Genomic DNA, 21,839 nt, shown 5'->3' with positions numbered 1-21,839 from the left:
TTCCGGCTCTCACAGACCTGTTAGTTTTTCTTTAAGAAGCCCTCCTGTTCTCCACTCATTACCTGTATTAACTGCACCTGTTTGAACTCGTTACCTGTATAAAAGACACCTGTCCACACACTCAATCAAACAGACTCCAACCTCTCCACAATGGCCAAGACCAGAGAGCTGTGTAAGGACATGAGGGATAAAATTGTAGACCTGCACAAGGCTGGGATGGGCTACAGGACAATAGGCAAGCAGATTGGTGAGAAGGCAACAACTGTTGGCGCAATTATTAGAAAATGGAAGAAGTTCAAGATGACGGTCAATCACCCTCGGTCTGGGGCTCCATGCAAGATCTCACCTCGTGGGGCATCAATGATCATGAAGAAGGTGAGGGATCAGCCCAGAACTACACGGCAGGACCTGGTCAATGACCTGAAGAGAGCTGGGACCACAGTCTCAAAGAAAACCATTAGTAACACACTACGCCGTCATGGATTAAAATGCTGCAGCGCACGCAAGGTCCCCTTGCTCAAGCCAGCGCATGTCCAGGCCCGTCTGAAGTTTGCCAATGACCATCTGGATGATCCAGAGGAGGAAAGGGAGAAGGTCATGTGGTCTGATGAGACAAAAATAGAGCTTTTTGGTCTAAACTCCACTCGCCGTGTTTGGAGGAAGAAGAAAGATGAGTACAACCCCAAGAACACCATCCCAACCGTGAAGCATGAAGGTGGAAACATCATTCTTTGGGGATGCTTTTCTGCAAAGGGGACAGGACGACTGCACCGTATTGAGGGGAGGATGGATGGGGCCATGTATCGCGAGATCTTGGCCAACAACCTCCTTCCCTCAGTAAGAGCATTGAAGATGGTTTGTGGCTGGGTCTTCCAGCATGACAACGACCCGAAACACACAGCCAGGGCAACTAAGGAGTGGCTCCGTAAGAAGCATCTCAAGGTCCTGGAGTGGCCTAGCCAGTCTCCAGACCTGAAACCAATAGAAAATCTTTGGAGGGAGCTGAAAATCCGTATTGCCCAGCGACAGCCCTGAAACCTGAAGGATCTGGAGAAGGTCTGTATGGAGGAGTGGGCCAAAATCCCTGCTGCAGTGTGTGCAAACCTGGTCAAGACCTACAGGAAACGTATGATCTCTATAATTGCAAACAAAGGTTTCTGTACCAAATATTAAGTTCTGCTTTTCTGATGTATCAAATACTTATGTCATGCAATAAAATGCAAATTAATTACTTAAAAATCATACAATGTGATTTTCTGGGTTTTTAGTTTTAGATTCCGTCTCTCACAGTTGAAGTGTACCTATGATAAAAATTACAGACCTCTATATGCTTTGTAAGTAGGAAAACCTGCAAAATCGGCAGTGTATCAAATACTTGTTCTCCCCACTGTACCTTTGTTTGGTTGTAGTTTTCTCATTGTGTCCCTGTCTTCTTGTCATTCTTCAGCACTGTTGTGGACATTATACAGGTGCCTTATTTTGCGCAGAGGGAGGGAGCTGCCATCTCACTTTGTTCATGGTGCCTGCCAGACTTGTTTTCTTTGCAAGCAACTTGTTCGCCAATGACAGTGAAGTAAAGAAATTGTCCATAGTGACATTTCTCCCCTTGCCAACCTAAGGTTCCACAAGCCTCATCACCACAATCTCCGACACTTGCTCAACTGCTGCCCAATGTGGATATATTCCCAGATATTGAAAGCCGTTCAGCATGTACAATTACACACAATCTCACTGTGTAGCCTACTCCAAGTAGGCCAGAGTAGACTGATAAGACTGCTTTGATTATATGGACTGATATAGGGTACCATATGTTTTTACCACGACAGTTTACAATCTAAAGTAACACAAAGTAATTTAAACTCCTCAACTTGCTCAACAGCCACACTATTCAATACCAGAGTCAGCTGAGGTCTAGAACTTAGGGAATGATTTTTACCAAATACAATGCTCTTAGTTTTAGTGATGTTCTGGACCAGTTTATTACTGGCCATCCATTCTGAAACTAACTGCAATTCTTTGTTTAGGGTTGCAGTGATTTTCACTAGCTGTGGTTGCTGACACGTAAAGGTTTGACTCATCAGCATACATGGACACACAGGCTTTGTTTAATGCCAGTGGCAGGTCATTGGTAAAAATAGAAAATAGTAGAGGGCCACGAGTGCTGCCCTGAGGCACACCACACTTTACATTTTTAACATTAGAGAAGCTTCCATTACCCTCTGTGTTCTATCAAATAGATAGCACTGAATTCACGATATGGCAGAGGTTGAAAACACATAACACATATGTTTTTTCTCCAACAGGTTATGGTCAATAGCATCAGAGGCTGCACTGAAATCTAACTGTTCAGCTACCACAGTCTTCTTATTAACAATTTCTTTCAACCAATCATCAGTCATTCGTGTCAGTGCAGTACATGTTGAGTGCCCTTCTCTATAAGCATGCTGAAAGTCTGTTGTTAATTTGTTTACAGGGAAATAGCATTGTATTTGGTCAAACACAATTTTCTCCAACAGTTTGCTAAGAGCTGGCAGGTCGGCTGTTAGAACCAGTAAAGGCAGCTTTACCATTCTTGTATAGCGGAATGTCTTTGGCTTCCCTGGCCTGAGGACAAACACTTCCTTCTAGGCTCAGATAAAAAATATGACAGATAGGAGTGGCTATAGAGCCAGCTACCATCTTCTGTACCTTTCCATCTCCCGAGTGGCGCAGTGGTCAAAGGCACTGCATCGCAGTGCTAGCTGTGCCACTAGAGATCCTGGTTCGAATCTGGTTCGAATCCAGGCTCTGTCGTAGCCGGCCGCGACCGGGAGACCCATGGGGCGGTGCACAATTGGCCCAGGGTAGGGGAGGGAATGGCCGGCAGGGATGTAGCTTGGTTGGTAGAGCATGGTGTTTGCAACGCCAGGGTTGTGGGTTCAATTCCCACGGGGGATAAGAGCGTCTGCTAAATAAAAAATAAATAAAAAAAGTTTGTCATTATTGATCGATAACAATACTTTTTCCACTTCTCCCACACTAACTTTACAAAATTAAAACGTACAATGTTTTTCTTTCCTCACTAAAATGTGTATCATGAACACGATGGCTCACTGTTCGTTGTTGGCATTTCCTGTCTAAGTGTTTTTCATCATTCTTTATATCATTGATCTAGGCTTCATAGTACTCTTTTTGTTGAGTTTAGTCAAATAATTTCTCAATTTGCAGTAAGTCAGATGTGCAGCTAGACTTATTAGCCACTCCTTTTGCCCAATCTCTTTCAACTGTACAGTTTTTCAATGTCTCATCAATCCTCAGTTTCTTAAAAGGTGCATGTTTATCAATAATTGGAAAAAGCAATTTCATAAATTAATCAAGTGCATCTGTTCAGCTGTCTACATCTCCTTACAGGCCATTAAAAATTGATTATGTGACCGTTTTTCCAAGAGTGGTGTTCCCTTCAACCTCTCGTCCATTTTCTTTGGGTCTCAACTAATGTCTCCTATTGAAGAAGTAATCAATGATATTAGTTGAGATTGTTGCTCAGCGGCTAGCTGGTGCGGGTTTGTAATGGGGCCATATGGGGGATACAGAAGCTGATTGTGTGTGTGTGTGTGTGTGTTATGGTGGAAGGAAAGAGCATAGACAATATGTGGGTGGAGAAAGAGTGGAGTGTAAGGGCTGTCATAGAAGGTGCATTGGTAAATAGACAGGGTAGATGCAGTATGTCACTGGTGTTGCGTGCTGGTAGGATGGTGCTGATGAAGAGGAGGGATGGAGGGAACTAGAGGGGAGGTTTAGAACAGTAGCAGCTTAGCAGTTAGCAGGGTTTATTACCTGCCACAGGGTCTGCGGAGGCTGGGGTGGTAATATGTCAGCAGCCCCGGTGCCATGACATTAACAGGACACCCCCACTGTACTCCTCCAAGGCCCAGTCCTGACAACACACAATAGAACACATAACACACAATCCTGCAACACAACACTAAACACACAGTAGAACACAAAGCTAGAACATACTGTACAGTCCTGCAGAAAACACACAACACAGCAAAACACAAGTTACTTTACCTCTATTTACTACAACAACAGCAGCAAAGACACAAAAAAAGGTATCTCTATTCACTACACATGTACAATACAACAGCTATTATGTTCATGTGTTTACATTCATAACCGTTGCGTGTTTAAATTAATCAATTACTGGAAACCATGAATTCCTAAGAAAAGATCATGTGGTTTGTGCTTTTCTCTCACATTATGCTTATTTTCTCTGTAATATTATATCTCAACCCGCCATATCTCTTCTAAGAGGCCAATCTGCTCTGTCATATTCCCACTGTGTTGTGTGTAAATCCATTTGCCCACTGACTTCCTCTCTTTCACTGTATCTCATACCTGTTGATATCCCTCTAAATTGTTTCTCCCTCCAGAGTCTCGTAACCAGTCAAGCAGGGAAAATCCTCCTCCTCCATGCCCTCTCAAGCCCTGGACTCCTCAGGGGCAATCTTCCTAGCCACTCAAAGCTTAAGCACATGAAAAGCCGCCCAGGGAGCAGAATGCTAACATATTGCTACAGACAACGTCTGTCAGGCCAATGTGCTTGTTTGTCAATCTGGGCAGTGAGTTGTGTCACAGGGACAAGCGATGTGTGTTTTCTACTTCCCCACAAGACTGACTGATCCCAGGGAAGATTTTATTGACCGGTGCACTTCATGCTGTTCAAATGTTCTTGCTGGAGAGATGTTTTGAGAAAAACCAGCAGGCAGTTGTTGAGTTCAGCTCTGATGGCAGTTATTACCTGAGCCGGCTCTACAGGGTGGCAAAGCCGAGCATGGACCCCCGAGATAGAATTTGTGCCCCCCTCCCCCCCAGTTTTGTTTCCTGATAAACTGAACAAATGGTATATGATTTACAATGCCCAGTTTTGCAAATGTAGCGTTGTCGGGCCTGCCAGTATCGCAGACCAGGACAGAGGCTATGCCGGGTGTGCGTTCATGATTTGAGGAGGGGTAGGGAGGGGGGGATGTAATAATGTAATATGTAGTAGTTACATTTCAAAAATGCATTCTGATTGGGCACCTAGCCATGCAATGTCATTAGGTACTGCCTTCATTACCTTATTTAGTAAGCTCATTGGATCCCACACAGGACGAGGTCAAATTTAAAGTTTTTTTCTCACCGAGAGGGAAAAAAGTTGTTTACTTTTCCAGACAGCTACAGCTAATAATAGGCTAGCTAGTAGATACTAGCTTTGTTACATTTTAGTAGTGGTGAGCTGAATAATTATAGCTGGCTAATCAGCATGGATATCCGAAAATGGCTGGGCACTGCCAAGAGCAAACAACTGAGGACCACCATGTCGAGTGCAATGCCGAGCTCACCGAGCAGCCTGCTGACATGACCACCGAGGTTGAGGAGCTTAGCAGCAAATGTAATACTTGCTCATCCCCCATGCTACCTGCTGACCAACAAGATCGAGAAGGGCCTAGCACCAACAGCACGAGGGTAACATCACAACAAACACCTGCACCTCCGTTACCCCAGCCACTAGCACCTGACGATCTGTTGGATCTAACCAAAACTGAAACAGTGGAAGCAGAGTTTATTGATTCTTGCAAAGTGAAATCGCAACCACAGCCAGCAACAACAAATGGACCCCACTCAGTGTTCTTCAAAGATACGGCAGGCCTTTGTCAGCAATGCCGACTGTGCTGTTGGCACTGAAACATGGATTTGAATTAACATTTGGGACATCTTCAGCAATGTGCTAAAATTCCTTCTCCACTCTGAAGAACGTATTCAGTGAACACAGACACAGCCTGTTACATCAACGAAAAGCCCAGCTTGTCCAGCTGGAAATTGAGAGGGACCTGACAAGTAAATTTAGCCAGGAAGGAGAATGGAATCAAACTTCTCATGAGGTTCAACACAGCATGGAGGAGGCTGCAACTCGTTTAAATGGTAAGCTACAACATTTATGTCCCTGGCAGCCGTGCCAGAATTATTAATTAATTGGTTTTCTCTCATGTAAGCCTATTGGTTGTTTGGCTGATTTTTGAATAATGTATAGTTTAGTACTTAGATTTATCTGTAATTCTTAATGTTATTACTTGCTTTTGCAGGTCTAATTGCTATTGATAGATATACAACTTTGCATTATTTGACGGGTATAGGGACAATGACCAATGTAGCCTATCGGTTGTGCTCTGAGGTGACGCTGAAACATTATCCTTTCATCGCACTGACTGGCAGTAGCCTTCTGTCCATGGTCTTGAATCAATGGTTACGGTGTGTGCTGTTTTATCGAGCGCGTCTTGGGCTACCAGTCTTCGTGGGGCTTCTTTTCAACATCAAAATGAAAGTTGTGTATATGGCTGCATTTCAAATAGGCCAAATGTTTTACATGTTTTCTTTGTAGGACCAATACCGTATGTAGCCTACTAAAACAAGTAGGCAAACTTTCACTCTTATCATTAATTTGCATTACACAGTCATTGTGTGATAGGCTGCTGTAAAAGTGATGTCAATACGATGAAAATGACACAGCCTACTTTTTCACCCCCTCCCTGCTCTCTTGCTATAGCGTGTGTGAGTTGCTCTCAGAATGGGCATTTACTCTTTTTCGAAGCAGATTCAAATTAGCTACTGCCATGTAGGACATTTCACATCAGCTATGACTATAGAATATGCACTTAGTTTGATTTAGTTTGCTTTTCTGAAATTCTCCCACACAGAAAATATTGCGTACCTGGAGAAGGGACGGCTTGGTTATGCTCATTGCATAGTGTCACAAATTCAACAGAAATGTAGCCTATAGTTTTAATTATAGATGTTTAAGCTATGAATTCTGTAAGAATCTTTGATAAGCTAGTGGTTCTCATCCTGTCGAGCTGATCTGTGCGTGTTGGTAGGTGCAAATGATATGTAGGCCTACTGCAGCTACCGCTGCATTTCTGATACACATGTCATAGTGGGGCACATATCTTGTGTTATTATATAAAGCCATGGTTGTTGATGTGTACGACTACATTTCAGATACATTTTTAAAAAAAACATTAGAACAGCAGTGGGACCAATCTACCTTGTGTTATTAAGGCTCTAAATAAATACTAATTGTGCCCCCCCCCCCCCCCCCCATGGATTTAAAATGGCCCCTCAGGCATGTAATCCTGGAGCCGGGCCTGGTTATTACCCAGGGACCGTAATAGCAGACAGAATAGAGGGCTTAGTGGAGAGGCTCCAGTCTACTGCTCATCCAACACAGGTTTCCCAGTGTCTTTAAACCAAAGCTATTTCTTTCTATATAAATAATATTATAGGAGACATATTATTAAATATGAAGAGGTTAAGGGACTGTCCTATTCAGGCATGACATTCTATGACATTCATATCTAGGCAAACAGACATTTACTTTCTCCTCATAGTGGATGTAGCTAGCGTTTTCCTCTCCCTGGTATTTTACCAGGCTGAGAACGACAGATCACATGAACAGGAGGTGAAATTAGTCAATCCTGAAGCTCTCACTTCACATTGGCTCATCATGCACAGAAATATGCCTGGCCAAAGAACAACAAATAAAATATGAAAGTGGGAGAGAGAGAAACAGAGAGAGAAATACAGCAGTGCAAATGTACTTAGACTTGAATATTTCAACAACTCTTCTCTTCCAGCTTGTTAGGAAATCATATGTACCTACAGGGGAAGGATGGCCAGTCACACAAGAGGGTGATTTTTACAAAGGAGGAGAAAGAGGCCTTGCTGACCGAGATACATGCTGGCCATTTTGGAGTGAAGCGCATGATTGCCAAAATCAACCTACACTTCTTCTGATGGGAAATTGTCAAGGAGGTGGACAGCTGGGTAAGTGAAATAAACGTTTGTTTATCAATCACATTCTATTATATCAGAAATTATTATGATTTCAATGAATGTCATATCAGAGAGCACACAAATATTTCAATTTGTCACTTTTTGCTTAAAGGTCAGTAGTACCCTGTCTAGCCTGCCAGAAGTTTGAGAGGGTGAAGACTGTGGCGCCGGAGTTGAAGCCCATCAAAGTTGTTTCACCATGGCACATGATGGGTAAGTGTCCCAATTCTGCCCTGATAAGTTGTTTTGTAATGGTTGCTTTATTTGACCACAGCAGAGTTCAATATTATAGAATGTGTGTGTGTGTGTGTGTGTGTGTGTGTGTGTGTGTGTGTGTGTGTGTGTGTGTGTGTGTGTGTGTGTGTGTGTGTGTGTGTGTGTGTGTGTGTGTGTGTGTGTGTGTGTGTGTATGTGTCAGTATCCTTATAAATATGAAAATGTGAATACTGTATGACACAAAAAAAGGTGTAAGAATAAAGTAATCTTCTCTCTAACACTTTAAATGTTAGGGGTGGACCTCATCGGACCCTTCACGAAATACAGGAATGGCAACAGCTGGTGTCTGACAGCGACCGATCACTTTACCAAGTGGGTGCAGGCAATACCCATTAAGGTCAGTAAAGTATGTGCTTAACTCTAAATTCCTGTGAAGCCCAATAGACAAAGTATGTTAAGCTTTGGTTGACCTTTTTTTTTTTTTTTTTTTTTTTTTTTTTTTTTTTTTTTTTATTCATATATCATTTTTTTTTTTTTTTTTTTTTCGGGGGGAAGGATCAGCTTAATATTGCAGATAGATTGTATCTTCTATCAATGTAATTGTCTGCATCACTTCCAATCCCCCATATTTTTTTTTATTTTTTATATATATATATTCCCCTTTATTACTTTTCAACCCCACCATCCTTTCCCTACTTGGAGTAAATTAGTGAACAACAACGCCCAGGCCTCTACTTCCGGTCCATACTCACTATCTACACCTTATGGACAGAGTTAATTTTACAATAATTCTATATCTATATATATATACAGTGGGGAAAAAAAGTATTTAGTCAGCCACCAATTGTGCAAGTTCTCCCACTTAAAAAGATGAGAGAGGCCAGTAATTTTCATCATAGGTACACGTCAACTATGACAGACAAATTGAGAAAAAAAATTCCAGAAAATCACATTGTAGGATTTTTTATGAATTTATTTGCAAATTATGGTGGAAAATAAGTATTTGGTCACCTACAAACAAGCAAGATTTCTGGCTCTCACAGACCTGTAACTTCTTCTTTAAGAGGCTCCTCTGTCCTCCACTTGTTACCTGTATTAATGGCACCTGTTTGAACTTGTTATCAGTATAAAATACACCTGTTCACAACCTCAAACAGTCACACTCCAAACTCCACTATGGCCAAGACCAAAGAGCTGTCAAAGGACACCAGAAACAAAATTGTAGACCTGCACCAGGCTGGGAAGACTGAATCTGCAATAGGTAAGCAGCTTGGTTTGAAGAAATCAACTGTGGGAGCAATTATTAGGAAATGGAAGACATACAAGACCACTGATAATCTCCCTCGATCTGGGGCTCCACGCAAGATCTCACCCCATGGGGTCAAAATGATCACAAGAACGGTGAGCAAAAATCCCAGAACCACACGGGGGGACCTAGTGAATGACCTGCAGAGAGCTGGGACCAAAGTAACAAAGCCTACCATCAGTAACACACTACGCCGCCAGGGACTCAAATCCTGCAGTGCAAGACGTGTCCCCCTGCTTAAGCCAGTACATGTCCAGGCCCGTCTGAAGTTTGCTAGAGTGCATTTGGATGATCCAGAAGAGGATTGGGAGAATGTCATATGAAACCAAAATATAACTTTTTGGTAAAAACTCAACTCGTCGTGTTTGGAGGACAAAGAATGCTGAGTTGCATCCAAAGAACACCATACCTACTGTGAAGCATGGGGGTGGAAACATCATGCTTTGGGGCTGTTTTTCTGCAAAGGGACCAGGACGACTGATCCGTGTAAAGGAAAGAATGAATGGGGCCATGTATCGTGAGATTTTGAGTGAAAACCTCCTTCCGTCAGCAAGGGCATTGAAGATGAAACGTGGCTGGGTCTTTCAGCATGACAATGATCCCAAACACACCACCCGGGCAACGAAGGAGTGGCTTCGTACGAAGCATTTCAAGGTCCTGGAGTGGCCTAGCCAGTCTCCAGATCTCAACCCCATAGAAAATCTTTGGAGGGAGTTGAAAGTCTGTGTTGCCCAGCGACAGCCCCAAAACATCACTGCTCTAGAGGAGATCTGCATGGAGGAATGGGCCAAAATACCAGCAACAGTGTGTGACAACCTTGTGAAGACTTACAGAAAACGTTTGACCTGTGTCATTGCCAACAAAGGGTATATAACAAAGTATTGAGAAACTTTTGTTATTGACCAAATACTTATTTTCCACAATAATTTGCAAATAAATTCATAGAAAATCCTACAATGTGATTTTCAGGATTTTTTTCTCCTCATTTTGTCTGTCATAGTTGACGTGTACCTATGATGAAAATTACAGGCCTCTCTCATCTTTTTAAGTGGGAGAACTTGCACAATTGGTGGCTGACTAAATACATTTTTTCCCCACTGTATATATATATATACATCCACATACACACACATATACATATATATATATATACATACATATATATATATATATATATATATATATACACACATACACACACATACATACATATACACATACACATCTATTTATTTTTTTTCTCCTGAACTTCTTCTACTCTCAACCTCTCCGATCATCTTCATGATGTCCATCCGGTTTGCCTCTAAATGCCATATCTTTCTAACTGTGCTCCTTCCCAAAAGCTCCCAACATACAACCTATATACTTATTATGGACACAGTATGCTTACATTATTAGCTATCTTTGTTATTATTTGTTGTTATTTGTTATTAGTCCCATCCTTCAACTCTATTCAATACCTCCCATCTATCTCTTAACACCATCCATATAGGATTTCTATTTGCCATATATATTTCAACCATACTGTGATGTTTTACAAAAGTTCTGAACCTTTCTATTCTCATTGCTTCTACAGATTGTGAATTAAAAATAAACATTTTTGCTAAAAGTATTATTATATTATTGATTGATTGACTATGACTTTTCAGATCACCCAGTAATGCTATCTGCAAGGTTAGTTCCAGGTAAATATTGCAATCCTTTAGCCATTCCTGGACCTGTGTCCAAAAACAAGCTACAAATGGACAGAACCAAAACAAATGATCTAATGATTCTATCTCTTCACAGCAAAATCTGCAGAGCTGGGAAGATTGTATCCCCCATATAAATAACATTCTATTGGTAGCAAGAATTTTATATAATAATTTAAATTGAAAGATTCTAATTTTTGAATCCGGTGTCGTTTTGCGTGTCAGTTCATAAACACTATGCCATGGGATCGGTACGTCAAAGATCTCTTCCCAACTATTTTGCAATCTATATGGGACTGCTGTCAATCCTTTGGTCCTTAAGTGAAACTGATATACTTTTTTATTTATCACAGTTTTCCTTAACCAATTATGTTCTTTAATGCAAGGCCGACAGACAAGTTCCTTACTTTCTCCCCCTTCAACTTTTCTCTTCCACTTTTGCGGTATGGCTGCAATTATTTGGTTGTAATTTTGGGTAGAGCAGACATTTCCATATGTTTTTATTAGCTGCATGTGCGACATAACTCCGCCAGTCCTACCGATTATATCATTTACGAAGATTATACCTTTTTTAAACATTCTGTCAATAAATATAGGTTTTTTGTCAATTAGTATATTTGAATTTAACCACAATATTTGTTGCATTATTTGTTCTGTCGTTTCTGGAGGATTAAATTGAAATTGTAAAAAACTTTCTATGGCTTGTTTTAGAAATAGTGACATTTGGGAGATTATTTCCTTTTCAAATAACTGAAAGTGAGAGGTTGTAATCTGAATAAAGGGAAAAAGGCCTTTCTTGAACAGTGGGTGAGACAATCTTACTAATTTGCTTGAGAACCAGTTCGGATTTAAGTATAACTTTTGGATGACTGAAGATTTTAGTGATAGGTCTAATGCTTTAATATTTAATAATTTCTGTCCTCCGAATTCATATTCATTATATAAATATGCTCTTTTAATTTTGTCTGGCTTGCCGTTCCAAATAAAATTGAATATTTTTTTCTCATATAATTTAAAAAACTGTTTGCTAGGCGTAGGCAAGACCATAAGCAAATAGGTAAACTGGGATAATACTAAAGAGTTAATCAGGGTGATTTTTCCACAAATTGACAGGTATTTTCCTTTCCATGGTAGTAAGATCTTATCTATTTTTGCTAACTTTCTATTAAAATTTATTGAAGTGAGATCATTTATTTCCTTTGGGATATGTATTCCGAGTATATCCACATCACCATCAGACCATTTTATTGGTAAACTACATGGTAATGTAAAAATTGTATTTTTTAGTGATCCAATACGTAATATAGTACATTTGTCATAATTTGGTTTTAATCCAGAGAGGTTAGAAAATGTATCTAGATCCTCTATGAGGCTGTGGAGGGATTCTAGTTGTGGATCTAAAAGAAAACATGAATCATCTGCGTACAATGACACCTTTGTTTTTAAGCCCTGTATTTCTAATCCTCTGATATTATTATTGGATCTGATTTTAATAGCTAACATCTCGATGGCCACAATAAATAGAAATGCCGATAGTGGACAACCTTGTTTCACTCCTCTTGACAGTTTGAAACTTTCTGAGAAATAGCCATTATTTACTATTTTACACCTAGGGTTACTATACATGATTTTGACCCATTTTATAAGAGATTCTCCAAAATTGAAATGCTCCAGGCATTTATATATGAATTCCAGTCGAACTTTATCAAATGCCTTTTCGAAGTCTGCTATGAATAGCAGGCCTGGTTTCCCATATTTTCCATAGTGTTCTATTGTTTCCAATACTTGCCTTATATTGTCTCCAATGTATCTTCCATGTAAAAAACCTGTCTGATTAGAATGAATAATATCCGACAATACCTTTTTAATTCTATGCGCTATACATTTTGCTAGGATTTTTGCATCACAACACTGAAGTGTAAGGGGCCTCCAATTTTGTAAATGGACTGGATCTTTATATTTTCCACTTGTATCCTGTTTCAGTAATAATGAGATCAGACCTTCTTCTTGAGTGTCAGATAATCTACCATTTACATAGGAGTGGTTAAAACATGCTAATAACGGTCCTCTTAGTATTTCAAAAAAGGTTTGGTATACCTCGATTGGTATGCCATCCAACCCTGGAGTTTTCCCGGACTTAAAGTCTTTAATTGCATCCAGAAGTTCCTCCTCTGTAATTTCACCTTCACATGAGTCTTTCTGTGTGGCTGTTAATTTGACATTATCAATAGGAAAAAAATCTCTACAATTAGCTTCAGTTAGAGGAGATGGAGGCGACTGAAAAGAAAACATATGCTTAAAATACTTTGTTTCTTCCTTCAAAATATCATTAGGTGAATTATGGGTGACTCCGTCAATTGTAACCAGTTTCATTAAGTTCTTTTTGGTAGCATTCCTATGTTGAAGATTAAAAAAGAATTTTGTGCATTTTTCCCCATATTCCATCCAGTTTGCTTTATTTTTATAATATATTACACTTGATCTTTCTTGAATAAGTTTTTCCATTTCTTTTTGTTTTTCCTCTAATTTATTCTGAGCCTCTATGTTACAGTTTTTATTGCCATCTATCTGTTCTGTTAGACTTTCTATTTCCTTTCTTAGTATAAACTCTTTTGACCTAAATTGCTTTTGTTTTCGAGATGAGTACTGAATTGCATGGCCTCTAAAGGCACATTTAAAGGTGTCCCATACAATAAGGGGATTCGCTGTACCTAAGTTATGTTGGAAAAAGTCAGTTATAAATTCCTTTGTTCTAATTATAAATAAATTATCATCTAATAGGCTTTGATTAAATTTCCAATATCCTCGCCCACGTGGAAATTCAGTCAGAGTAATGTATATGCCTATTATATGATGGTCCGACCGCATTCTGTCCCCTATCAACACTTTTTTTACTTTTGGTGCCAACGAGAATGAGATAAGAAAGAAGTCAAGACGACTAGCTTGATTCAGTCTCCGCCATGTATATCTCACTAGATCAGCATATTTAAGCCTCCATATATCTACTAGTTCTAATGTATCCATGACATTCACAATTTCCTTAAGAGCATGTGGGTGATTGTTTGTGGTGTGATTTCCTTTTCGGTCCATTGAGCTATTTAAAACAGTATTATAATCCCCCACCATAATAATATTGTCTTGAGTTGCTTGCAGGCGTGATAATTTATTATATATATTGTCAAAGAATTGTGGATCATCATTATTTGGTCCGTAAAGGTTAATGAGCCATATCTGTTTATTGTCCAATACCATATTTAAAATAATCCATCTACCTTGCGTATCTATTTGGACAATTTGCACATTCGGATCGAAATTACTATTAATTAATATCATCACCCCTTTTGAATTTCTTTGCCCATGGGAGAAGTATATTTCCCCCCCCCATTCTTTTTTCCACGCTACTTCATCTCGAATTGTTGAATGAGTTTCCTGTATACAATAGATATTATATTCCTTCTCTTTGAGCCATGTAAATATTGTTCTTCTTTTGTTATTATCAGCTAAGCCATTACAATTATAACTGGCTATACTTATTTCACCATACACCATAATGAGATACAAGTTTCAAGTCTATTTATCATTATATATGTTTGTAAATTTACCAATAAAAAATAGCGTAATGATTGAGTGTCCATATAGCTGTACCGTGATATTTGCATTGCTACGGAGTAACCCTTCAATTGTTCTCCACTAATTCCCCCGCTAAAGCCCCTCCCCATCCCAAGTTGAGCCGTCATCCCAGTGATCAGCATCCCCCCCACGTCCCTCCGTATCCCTAAGGCCCTGAGAGGCCAGGACCCATCCATCGAAAACAGCACACAGTGCCACCCACAAAACAGAAGCAGGTTAACCGCCAAAAGCATTTCCAATGCTTTCACCTCTATATATATATATCTATATAACTATTATTTATTTATTTTATTATGCATATCCTATTTTCCATCATTATCAATTAATATGCGTAATAATGTCGGCAGTTCACGCATAGGGTTCTAACATACAACCAGGATTGCCATTATATTACATTTAATTCATTGACAAGCAATTATTATCCTAGCAAATAATTCCCGCGGTCCATCCCATACCCCCCCCCCCCCCCCCCCCAACATCCCCACCCCCCTCACAACAGATGCCAGACCAGCACACACGCACATACTCACATACTCCAACACACTCAACCCCCCTCCTCCACAATCCACCATAAAATCCAATACTCAACGGCTGTTATATCCCAGAGCCCAACCCGAAATAACTTGATCTACGAGTGCACATACAGTTAAAGCTGATTGAGAAAGCATGCAAATTGAGCAGAAATTGACAACAATGTGAGATTTGATTAATCTACTTAATCTATGTCAAGTCCTAGGTGATGGAGATCAGATCCACCCTCTTCACCTGAGACACAAACACTCTGATCCCCTGTTGTAACCATTTTCCCAAGCATCTCCATGCGGTCAGACCTTTGATTATTTTGTGCCACCTGGGCCACAATGATAAACCCCTCTCTGATTGTCCGAGTGTGACCCCCTCCCCATGGGTTACTGCAGCCAGTGTTGCCAGCACTGCCACTACCTGGGTGGGCGTACCCCACCGGAATCCCCACCGGCTAGGTAAAAGGTCGTCAAGGTTCTCATTAGCAGCTTTGAGAATTTCCTTGTATATTATGCTCTCCCATCAGGGGGCTCTGGCTTTGTAGGACCAACCCTGCCAGGCAGGCTCAGAATCTTGAGGGGGCGGTGCTGCTCAAGTAGGTCTCTGACCGCATTTATTTCTCTATTTAGGCTGCATATTCACAGCAGGTCCATAAAATAGATGGGAACTTCTCTTTGGTGTATGGGTCGCTCAGGTGGGTGTCCAGGTTATAGGGTTAGGGATCTTTCCATCATGATAGGACAATGAATAATTAGATTAGATGTTTACTATATTTAAAAATGTATATCCCTCATCTACACAAAATTGAAAGCTCTCTCTCTCACTACCCCTGTTCATAGACCCCCGGTCGGCTCTGGGATATGCAACCATTTCCCCTCTCACTCACTTAACGCCGTACCTTTTCAAACACAAAAATGCACACCACATGGCTGACTGCGGAAGAAATGGGCCGAGCGTGCAAACGCACCCGCATCCACATCTGCTGCAAGGGGGAAAGGACGCCAGAGAGAACACAGGACCAACCACAACAACCATCCGCCAAAACAACAACCTCCCACCAAAAAATCCATGTTCTAATTATTTGTATATAAAGATGTATTATTCTGCTTGTTATATCGTTTTATCCATTTATAAAATACTATACTTACTATAAATATTATTTAATATTACAATCCCTATCATTGCTAGTATCAGGTGCTCCAATATTTGACTCCTCCATTACAACTTTTAGAATAGCCATGGAGTAGTCTTTGTGTCTCTGAACATTTGGTTGTCAATATATAATTTATCCACCACTAGTGCAACACGTTTCCCTTTTAATCTGTTTTCCTTGAAGATTGGATACAGAACTTTGCGCCTTTCTACAATCTCCTTCGGGAACTGATCATTCATGCCTATTTTCGTGCCAGCAAGTCTCCTTCCCAGGCTTTTCACCATAGCTTTGTCCTTAAAAAAAGCAAATTTGGCAACGATTGGGCGCTCATATTTCTGTCCTCTTTTTCCGAAACGATGTACACGTTCGAGTTGGATTTTATCGACAGCCTCGAGTGGGATTTGCAGCGCTGTATGCAGGAAGTCCTTCATAATATTCTCTGTTATTTCTCCCTCCTTTTCCTGAATACCCGTAAGTACTAGATTTTCCCTCATCGATCTAGTTTGGATGTCTAGTAAGGCTTCTCTCAGAAGATTGTTCTCCTTTTTTAATTCCCTAACGTCCGTTTCCATTTTAGAGACTGTCACTTTTATTTCTTTGGTTTCTTTCTCCATTACCAAAGCTTTTTCGTCACTCATTTGAAGACTCGCTTTCAACTCTTTTACGTCTTTACTGACCAGTTCTAGTATGCCCAATTTGTCATTTATCGACTTCAACAGGTCGCTTTCCACACTTACCATACCTAGTGGTGAAAAGCATATATCATCTGTATCTGTCGATGAGTCGCGTTTTCTTTTGGGGATCGGCTCTCCACGCTTGTCTTCAGTCATGTTTGGGTGTTGCTTGTTGTAGTAATATTTGTCGATATATTTCTCTAGCCTTATGATCTTATTTCTGTTATTATCCAGATTGAATTATATTAACTGCGAATATATGAAATGCTAATATTTAGTCTAACTTACTGATTTTGAATATTATGTTTTTATCTTGAGGTGTTTTGTACCGATTTCTATTCAATACGCCATCTTGTTTACGCGCCTACTCTGGTCTTGGCACCTGCGCCTTCGCCCTGTGCGCCTTCGCCCTTCAGTTTACACATCCCCTTGATGTTGAACCTTCTTTGGTTGACATTTGAGAAAGCAAGAAATGGTAGTTATGCTGAGCTTATAAAAATGTACCTCTTCAATTTACCTCTCCAAATGACTTTAGGACCATCGACTGTCCGAGCCCCCCAGAGGGTATCCTATCCACCAGAACCAGTGAGTTCGGATCAGTCTGATTCTCTGTGCTCTGAGTCGGAGGGGGACCAGCTTGAGGTAGGCTATAACTTCCAAAAGTGTTGAAAAGTACATATCTCCCATTTATAACACTGCCCTAATCCATCAAATTTTCTCACAGTAAAGTGTAACGTGTGTTTGCTTGTTTACGTCTCTGTCTCCTATCCCGTTCCCTTTAACTCTGCTCCTGTTCTCCAGGAGCTAGGGGTTTTGCCCAACACGTAGATGTGGCTCCATCTGATGTCCTCCATTACCAACCACCTTTCAACTTTTCATTACATCATCCACAGCTACTGTTCTTGTCATGTTGTCATTATCTGCTATGAAAGTTTATTGCTCTATCATACTGGGCACATTATATGTGAGATACACAGATTAACTAAAAACTAGCACTGCAAACACTCAGAACAAAGAGGGCATCAGTGCCTGGATTTTGCAGTCTCCCTCTTCAAGTCCCCCTTCCGAGACTGGCTGCCTGTTGAGAACAAGTGACAGTCAGAACCTCCCACCCACACAGCAACCACCTCCTCAATATTCCACACACCAGAATTCAGTATTTTAGTCTATGATTGCCATGTGGGTGTACAAACAATCTGAAAATATATTAATGACACAACTGTACCAAAAAATATCAAAGTTTATGTATTAAAATCTGAAATATTGCCAGGTTGGTTTTCACAGCTGTTTCACAAGGTGTTAATTATTGTAAGTTGTAAGGTATCCTTTGATGGTATTTATTTGTTCCACATTATTCGTTGTTGTATCCTAGGACCTACAATAAATACATATATATTCAACCACAAGGGCGTACTAATGAGCTATGCGAGATATAAAAAAATTATTCATAATAGAGGACTACTGAAATTATATTATTTCAGTGTAGACAAGGGAAGGGCAGGTTAAAATAAAAACATGACAGCCAGACAAGCCAGTGTATGAATCAAACGGATTTGCATATGAATGGAGTGAAAATTAGCTGACTTTGTGATCTGTAAGGTAAGTAACTTTAACGTGTCAAGCAGTTTACACATTTTCTTTGCCATTTCCGAAACGTAGCAACGTTTACGACATGGATTTAATGTTGTAATGTTAACAAGGTACCCAAAAGTAGTTAAAAGTAATGTTTTCATTTTATTAGCTAAACAAAACTTGTTTAAACAGCGAAATTGTCGCGGAAATCACCTTGTTTGGATAGCGAAGAAAATAACGTCATTTAGGCTGTAATGATCTCCAAAATTCAAATAATTAGGTCATCACACCGTTGATATAGCAACGGACGCTAATAATTTATCGAATCCCATTGTGACGCAGAGGGGGACACTATTTGTCCGGGGGACATTATTTGGCATGACAGGCCCGTCCTCCCAATTAAGGTGCCACCAACCTCCTGTGGATTAGGTGTTATTAAAATGAAAATGAAAATGAATGAGGAGGAAACGGCCTAATGTCAACAGTTTACTTTCTTTACCATAATAGTATTACTCTAAAACTCAATTTCATTACATATAATCAGGGTGAGAATTACGGGGGAGCCAGGGGGGGCTCAGTTCCCCTGAATGAGATATTAGCTCCCCTAAATCCAACAAAAGCCAAACTTTGTGGGGGGGGTCTCTAAATACTGCTAATTAAACCATTCTCCTATTTGTTTAAAATGCAGTAGTAATATGAAAATAAAAGCTTCCAAATGAAACGAACACCCCCACCAATATGTCATGGTTTAAACCATTTATTTCTACGTGGCTACACAAACCGACTCCCTGTCCACGAATGGTAGAATTCTATAGCTGGCTAGACAGCAGCGCTGTCCATTCAGTAGGGCTGAATTACGGCCTCAACTGAGCTACCTTGAACGCAAAGATTTTCCTTTGTACTTCTTAATTTTCGCCATTTGTTTACCAATGCGTCCTTGATTTTCTTTAAATGCCTTTATTCCAATTCATTAGATTTATCTGTTGATTTATAATAATTTGCTTTCATTGCTTTGTTTTTCAGGTGCGCACGGGTATTGGTGTTCTCCGTGCCGTCCGTGGCCAGAAGAAGTAGACCATTTATTTAGCTTTAAGTGGGGAGGGGGGGGGCTTTACTACTATAGCCCATAGAAACACATTGAATAACACATTCATAAATGGCAATAAATCCTAAGGAAAAAGGTTTTCAGGTGTCTGTCCTATATCTAGGAGATGTAAGAAAGCTCAGGAAACAGTTTTTTGGACACATACAGTGAGGGAAAAAAGTTTTTGATCCCCTGCTGATTTTGTACGTTTGCCCACTGACAAAGACATGATCAGTCTATAATTTTAATGGTAGGTTTATTTGAACAGTGAGAGACAGAATAACAACAAAAAAAATCAAGAAAAACACATGTCAAAAATGTTATAAATTGATTTGCATTTTAATGAGGGAAATAAGTATTTATTTATTTACACCAGGTCAAATTATCCCTGCCATGCATCAAGACACCATCTGTATTTACCTCACTAGAAGACAAAACATAACAGTTTAATTGATTTAATTTCTAATCCAAGAAATCCATATAAGCATTGACTACATGACAAATTATTATGTTTTACAATTATTCCTAATACCAATTTCTAATATACTCCCCAATTTCTATTAGGTAAACCCTCCAAATACATAGAACTGAATGGTGTGCTAGTAAGGTGCTTCTTGAAATTCTGGAAGATCTTGAAGTTCTTGGAGGTCTGTAGGTCTGTCCCTCCACCGAGGAATCAGCCCTTACACTTTCTAGCATTCTCCTTGGCATCGTCTTCCATCAACTGATCCTTGTCAGCTCCAGCATCCTCAACTCCCTCATCTCTAGGTCATCGGTTCCTCGTAGTACTCTGTTACAGTGGTTTACATGATACCAGGTCGATCTCCCCTCTATCCATACCTCCGTTGGTGTAGACTGGGTTACTGTTATTGGTTCTTTAATCTCTAAATCTTCTTCCTTCACTATGGTCTAGGATCATGCATAGTCCTTCTCCATTTATCAACATCGCTCTGTGGAGTGTGTCCTTCTCGCATCTTACCACTAGGGAAGTTGAGATTCACTGTAAAAACACAGACACAAACACAAAAACAATGCTCCGCAGTGGCGATGCCATCTTCCTCCTCTGAGTTAGGATAGTCTTACAGTGGGATACATAGATCTAGGAATCTGTCTCTGTTACTTTCCCCTCCATCGAGGTAGCCAGCAGCACCTATTTCTGACCTCTCCACCTAGATTCTGTCCAGCTCTTACTTCTGTAATCCTTTACTGCCACACAGTCTCCAAGGCGCAGAAAATGCCCAGATTCTCATGTTAGTTCTAGCAGAGAAGCCTCCATCCTTTGAAATAAATCTTCAGAACATTGTTAGTTGAGACACAGTATGCTACTTTACCCTGTCTACTTATCAGTCAGGATAAGCCTTGAGATTAGGAAGTGCACATGCTTGCAGCTTGTTATAGTCCACTCTTTCCATAGACGTATCGCCTCTACATCCTGCCTTATACCACAAATACATTTTCACCTAAAACATGTAATCTAACCCATAACACATTAATTACTACTGCTCATATTCTTAATATAATTTGCATATTTACCTAAATTCCTCTTGCGATCAGTACTTCCCCCCTTTTGTACACATGACCCACATCATGATTCATGCGTTCAAAAACAAAACAACAACATTGTTTGTTAAACCAAAATAATAAATGACATTAAAATGACAACATTTGAAAATATCTTAACTTACTTGTATCCCATAAAGTAATTCAAGAATATTAAAATTGACTAGCTCCAAGTATCCCTCATTCAGGGATAGCTCTCTCACTCTTTCCTTCACATGGTCCTAATCATATACAGTGGGGAAAAAAAAGTATTTAGTCAGCCACCAATTGTGCAAGTTCTCCCACTTAAAAAGATGAGAGAGGCCTGTAATTTTCATCATAGGTACACGTCAACTATGACAGACAAAATGAGAAAAAGAATTCCAGAAAATCACATTGTAGGATTTTTTATGAATTTATTTGCAAATTATGGTGGAAAACAAGTATTTGGTCAATAACAAAAGTTACTTAATACTTTGTTATATACCCTTTGTTGGCAATGACACAGGTCAAACGTTTTCTGTAAGTCTTCACAAGGTTTTCACACACTGTTGCTGGTATTTTGACCCATTCCTCCATGCAGATCTACTCTAGAGCAGTG

At 40.0% G+C, this 21,839-nt stretch overlaps 1 pseudogene across 1 annotated transcript in view; it reads right to left on the bottom strand.

Moving 5' to 3' along the window:
• The window catches only part of LOC311099813 (amine oxidase [flavin-containing]-like), a 131,321-nt pseudogene that overhangs the window by 20,222 nt on the left and 89,260 nt on the right, over positions 1–21,839 (bottom strand). Inside the window, exons 10-11 of the transcript in view lie at positions 7,394–7,448; positions 3,817–3,916 (exon numbers count right to left, since the gene is read on the bottom strand). The product of the transcript in view is annotated as an amine oxidase [flavin-containing]-like (transcript). The remainder of the gene's footprint in view (positions 1–3,816; positions 3,917–7,393; positions 7,449–21,839) is intronic.

The sequence above is a fragment of the Coregonus lavaretus genome, assembly GCF_964263955.1.
Source record: "Coregonus lavaretus genome assembly, chromosome: 24".
In the NCBI taxonomy this organism is placed as follows: Eukaryota; Metazoa; Chordata; class Actinopteri; order Salmoniformes; family Salmonidae; genus Coregonus; species Coregonus lavaretus.
The sequence above is the reverse complement of the archived record's forward strand: the minus strand, read 5'-3'. Positions and strand labels throughout refer to the sequence as shown.